We start from the raw sequence: 6,000 nt of genomic DNA on the forward strand, positions 1-6,000 counted from the left end.
GCTGGATTTCCCAACCAATCCTTCTTTCTAGTTATCTGAAAGTAGGGATGGGGAAAGGAGGAGGTGGAGAAAGAGTGATGCTGCTTTGGATAAACTGGGATTATTGCTTTGGAAGAGAAGCCACGTAAATGAGAACTTTGCTGCAGGTTTAGTAGCGTAAGCACTTGAATGAGGGCGTTTGAAGGTACATTTCCACAAACTGTTCTGATGCTCTCTAATCTCCCCATTTTCATCTCATATCCACAAGTGCTTAAGAAGTTTCCTCTCTGTTATGGGTCCCTTAGAACCACAAGGGCTAACTAAAATCCACTCCAGACTCATTATGCATAAGCATCCACCTCATAAAATGCAATATCCTTGCAGGTTTTCCGGAAAGCATGCATCATCTTTTGCTAGGTAACTGTCCTAGCCTGGTGTGATCCAGTGAAAGAAAATTGGGCTGATATTTATTTATTTATTTATTTATTTATTTATTTATTTTATTAATCTTTCTGCACAACTGAACTGCCTTCTCCTCACATGTAGACTATTTTCTGGTGCCTGAATGAATAGAAGGCAGGATGTCATGAGCTGTCCATTTGTTTGTCAAGCTCATGGTTAGTAGGAAGCTCTCTCTTTAGTCTAGTTCAGGAGATGGCCTTATTGAGAAACCATGGGAGGCTCTGTGCTTTCGTTACCTTAAAAAACCCTCTGCTACTGAAAGCTGCCCAGCTGCCCAATGCTATGAGAACGTTAGCATAAGAACAGCTCAACTGGGTCAAAACGAGTCCAGTATTTGGTTCCCACAATGGCCAGCCAGATGCCAATAAGGAGCAGGAGTTGAGTACAATTGGACATTCACCCTTGTCTTCTTCCAGCACCTGGTATCGAGAGACCTACTGTCTCTGAAGATAAGACACAGCATCATGGCAACTGTTATAGCAACTGGTTGTTTTATCTTTCACTAATTTGTCTAATCCTCTTTAAAGACGTTCAAGTTGATGGCCATCACTACATCATGCAATTTTCATCGTTTAAGAATCCCTGGTACGAAAAAGATACTTACCTTTGGTCTTGAATTTCCACCCTTGTCCCTGCAGTGTCTCTACAGTGGGTGATCCCTTTGAATTCTAATATCCACTTCTGCTACGTTATTTCTCCACATGTCTATCCTTTTCCACCATGATTATTTCTCAGCTGAAAAGCCCCAGTTGTGAAAACTTTCATTACAGAAGAATAACCCCGTTTCTTGAGCATTTTGGCTCAATAAGAATTATGCCCAGGATTCCAGATGTGATGGCGCTCCAGAGTGGATGAACACGGGGCCAATGTTTTGTACCCACAACATGTATTAAGGTCTGTTTCCTCTTCTGCTTAAGTAAATGATTTGAAGTCTTCACTTCTTGACAAGGCAAATACAGTCCTTAGGAAGTTTTAATTTAAAAAGATGAGGGACTTCAAGTCTTGCTTTCTTCACAACCCCCCCCCCCCAATATATGTTCTGTCTGGTTGTCGCTTAACACTTTTTTGTTATTGTATCGTATTGTAACTGGTGTAACAAATATTGTAACTGATGGACCCAATACACACAGCAACTGGAGGTTTAAGACTCTGTATCTGTGAAAATTATTGAACTGGCTCTGCACAGCAGAGGCAGACCTTGGGGCTTCTGCTCAGTCCACCCCGTGTTCTTCCTGAACTGTGCCAGACTGTCCTTTGTGATACTGTCTCGCTCCAATGGCAACTAGACAAAATCTTGGCTTGACGCAGAGGAATTCTAAAAATAACACGGATGAAACCAGAATCCCAACTCATCACCCTTCCTTCTATATCCTTTTTGTTTCTTTCTTTTCTTGGATCTGAAGCTCACTGTCCCCCCTACTCCCCATCTGTCATGTTGTTCTGGATGATAGGAAAAACTGTGCCCCAGATCCCAGTGTGGGGCTTATCCAGACAGCAGAATTGACCCCAATCAACTGGAGCTCCCTCCCATGCGGAAGGACATCTCCCTGGCGCTCCTGACCTTGAAAGCTTGAGATGGAGGTGACAGTCCTTCTCTGCACACAGGGAACCTGGGATGGCAGTGCGTAGATGTTTTGGTTGTGGGCTAAGCGGCTAAGCTGCCCCTGCTTGGGACTGCTGGTGGGGGGCTTTTGACACAGACCCCTTCAAAGCACGCCAGCTAACTGCAAGGAAAAAGCTACCAGGCACCTTAATTAGACTGTTGCCCCAAACCCATCCACTGACGGTTCTGGATGGGGATCGGTGCCCAGACTATTCAACTTGAACACAGTTGGAAGGGAGCGAGACAGAGTAGGGTATCTCCTTTGTTCTGAAACATCTTTGCAGATTCCTTGCGTTTCCCTTGTGTTTTAGAGGAACAAGATTTCCAGCCCAGGCTTCATGTGGGGGGCTCAGGAAATGAAGCTTCCTAGCAGTTTGAGCAGAGTCCCTTCAAAGGAAATGGTCCAGATTTTAGTGGGACCCCTTTTTAGTAAATCCCCATTTAGTAAGTGTGGGTGTCGTTGCCCTTTGTCAAATCCCCTTTGTTCCAACACCCAGTGACACGTGACAGGTTTCCTAGGGAAGATGTTGGAAATTAAGGACAAATTTCCCAGCAACTCATCCTCAGCCTTTGCCAATGACCACTTGAAATGTTTAATATCAAAAGAATCTCTCCAACTCTCCCTTCTCTCTCTGGCCCAACTTCAGCTTTACTCACTCCTTGTTCCAGATGTTGGAATGCTTGTCCTGAATTTTGAAGGGGGGAGGACTTTAATCCGCCCTCTAACCCTGTGACCTCTTTCTCTTAAGGAGCTTTTCCCCGGCCTTTGAAAGTTTCCTTTACAACTAAAAGCAATTTCCTTTTGGGATGGTCACCACCAGGACAGGGGGAAATGCTTTAAAACGGCCACAATAGTCCTGAGGACCCAGCCCGCTGCTGTCAGCATTTAGACTGTGTGTTTGTTCAGACGTTTTCCTTGAAAAGAGAATTTGGAATGCTTTAATTAAAAAGGGTGACAGGTTGAGCTCAGCTAGGAAGAGGCGTTTCATTGACAGCCAGCAGCCAAGAGCCTCAAACACTGGACAAGATAAATACTTTTCTAAAAAAAAAATGTCAAGGCAAACAGACAAAAGCATTTCTCTGCAAAATATGGAAAGCAATGTGACCTGTCTCAATGTGTCTGTATGCTGCATATATCTCCCAGCAGATGGGATAAAGGCAGTGGTGTGTTGCCTTGCTAGGTGGACTCTAGATTAGAGATCATAGCTTGCCTAGAAGAGCATGAGAAAGTTTGGGGTAAGAATGGGGTTTGATTGCATTTGTGCCCAAACTGTCCAGTACCGTCCTTGTCATTAGCAAGGAATGCTGCATGTGGCACAGATGTGACTAAGGCTGGCAATCTAGTCTATACCTTACCTATCTTACTAAGCAACATTTTGTGAAAGCATAAGTGGATCAAAGTAATGGTGGGTGGTAGAGGTCTGTATCTATGGATCCATCTGGTGATGACTGTGGTATTTGTTATGAATTAACAAGAAAGGAAGGAAGGAAGGAAGGAAGGAAGGAAGGAAGGAAGGAAGGAAGGAAGGAAGGAAGGAAGGAAGGAAGGAAGGGTGTATGCACATGAAACTAAGAGAAAGTGGAGGACTTTAATAGATCTGAATGAAGATGTTCTGATCTTGTTTTTGTGGAGTGGAACTGATGAATATATGCAATGAGGTGACGGTGTAGATTTAATTATGAATGGAAGTGCTAACATGTACATCAGAAAGTGTAAACGGGTGACATCTAGGTTCTTATGGATCTAGGAATACAAAGATCAGTGATGCATGTTGTACACCAATGAATGATAATAAGGGAAGAACTAAAGCTGAATGTTGGGGGAAAAAATTACAACACTCTAAATGAACATAATCCAGGGCAGAAAAATTATTCTGTTAGGTGTTATGAACAAATGAGTGGGAATGAGATGAGAACTACTGAAAAAGAATAAAAAAGAGACCTAAAAATAAATGAGAATAGTTACTGGTGAGTATTTGCTTAGAAAAATGTTCATTTATTTTGAATACATGATTTAAATAGTCTATTCACACATACATATGTAGAGGGATGAATATAAACAAACATACAACCATGATTTATTAGATTGTTTATAGTGAGAGGCTGAGACTATTAGTGAAGGATACATTAGGTATGAAAGATTTTGAATGCAATCAGATCATTTTTTGATTGTGTCAAGAATGAGGCTTGTCAGATATAAAGGTTTGCTCCAGAAGTGGGTGAAAAGGCTAAATGAGAAACCTCCAGCAGTGACTAGAATTAAAAATAAAACTGATTTGGGATAAAATTGATGTTTTAAAGTTTCATATGGGAATGATTGTGTTATATCAAAGAGTGACACTGAAACAAATACAATAGTGTCCAATACAAACAAATACAATAGTGTCCAATACAAACACAAGAGTGTCCAAGAAAAAGGTAAAGAAAGGGAAGCAATACATGCTGTGGGAATGTTGCAAAATGTTAAGGCTGCAGGTGTAGATGGTGTAACTGAAGAAATGTTAAAATATGGATAGGGTTTGCTTGTGCAGTGACTGTATGGCTTGCTTAACATATGTCTGAAGGCTGCATTCATACCTGGAAGAATGTAATTATTTTGTATTTTCCATATACCAAGGGAAAGGTACCAAGAATGAATGCAAAATGACAGGATGATTAGTTTGGTAAGTGTATCTAGGAAGTTGTTTAGCAGAATTGTGACTGAAATGTTAAAAGGGGTAACAGTGAACAAAATTATGGAAGTGCAGTACAGTTTTATCTGGGCAGGGGGTGTGCAGTCCAAATGTGCAGGTCACTGAGAAATGCATGACAATGAGAAAATATTTTATCGTACATTTGTTGATTTAGAGAGAGTTCATAATGTGACCATGCTTAAATTATGGAATATTTGAACTATTTGGTTGCTGAATGTGATAACAACAAGATATGATGCTTAGCAAATGTTCAAATTCATCAAGGAATAAGACAAAGATGTGTAATATCCCTTGATTATGAATGTGTTCATAGATAAAATGTACCAGGAATGCTTATGGTGCTATTGTCAAAAGAAGTTGAGTGAAAATAAGTGTGCTTCTGCCCACTTTTATATTTGGAAGTGAAAGTTGTCAGCAGAAACATAAAAGTAAGTTGAGTGCAATGGAAATGGGGTCATTAAAATATGTGTAGTTAAGAGATAAGGTCAAGAATTAATTTGGACTGCTTATAAAAATGACTGTCCAGTACAAAAGAAATATATTGAGGTGGTACAGGATGTTTATACAGATAGGATTTATGAGTATCAGATGGCAGATGAAAGAAGAATGAATGGGAAATCGAAGACTCATTAAAACCTAGTTAGATGAAGAAGATGCAATTCTGAAAAAGAAAGCTGAGAATTAAAACAAAAGCAAAAGAACAGAAATCAATGTATGAAGCAACGCATGGGATGGAAACAAGATGGTGTGCCAGAATAGAAAGTTATGGGGCAATATAGTGAATAATTTCCGTGTCCACTTATTTTAGATATCTTATCCTCCATTGCCCCTATATCTGAGGACTATAATTTCTTTGCCTTAGAAATTATAGTATAAATGTAGTATAAGTAGAATACGTATCTTTGCTTGTTCAGAATAATAATAATAATAATAATAATAATAATAGTAGTAATAATACAGTGCGTTGAGTATCTAGGTAGGCACACCTGTCCACTACCTGATGCATATTTCTCTCGCAAGCAAAGCAAGGAAGGAAGTGGGGTCACCTCCCTCAAGAACGAAGTGCCGCTTGGGGGGAGGTGGGAGGCCTGCCTCTGCCCGGCCTCTACCCGCTCACTGGCATCACAACGGTAGTGCCTGCATCGTCCCCACTTGGGCGCCCCGCAGAGATGTTGGACGATAGCACCCTCACCTCCGGGAAGGGGATGATGGGACTCGGGGCCCTTCTGAGCACGGCCAGGCTGGCAGAGTCTAATGTGGCGA

Source organism: Candoia aspera, chromosome 4 (genome assembly GCF_035149785.1).
Source record: "Candoia aspera isolate rCanAsp1 chromosome 4, rCanAsp1.hap2, whole genome shotgun sequence".
In the NCBI taxonomy this organism is placed as follows: Eukaryota; Metazoa; Chordata; class Lepidosauria; order Squamata; family Boidae; genus Candoia; species Candoia aspera.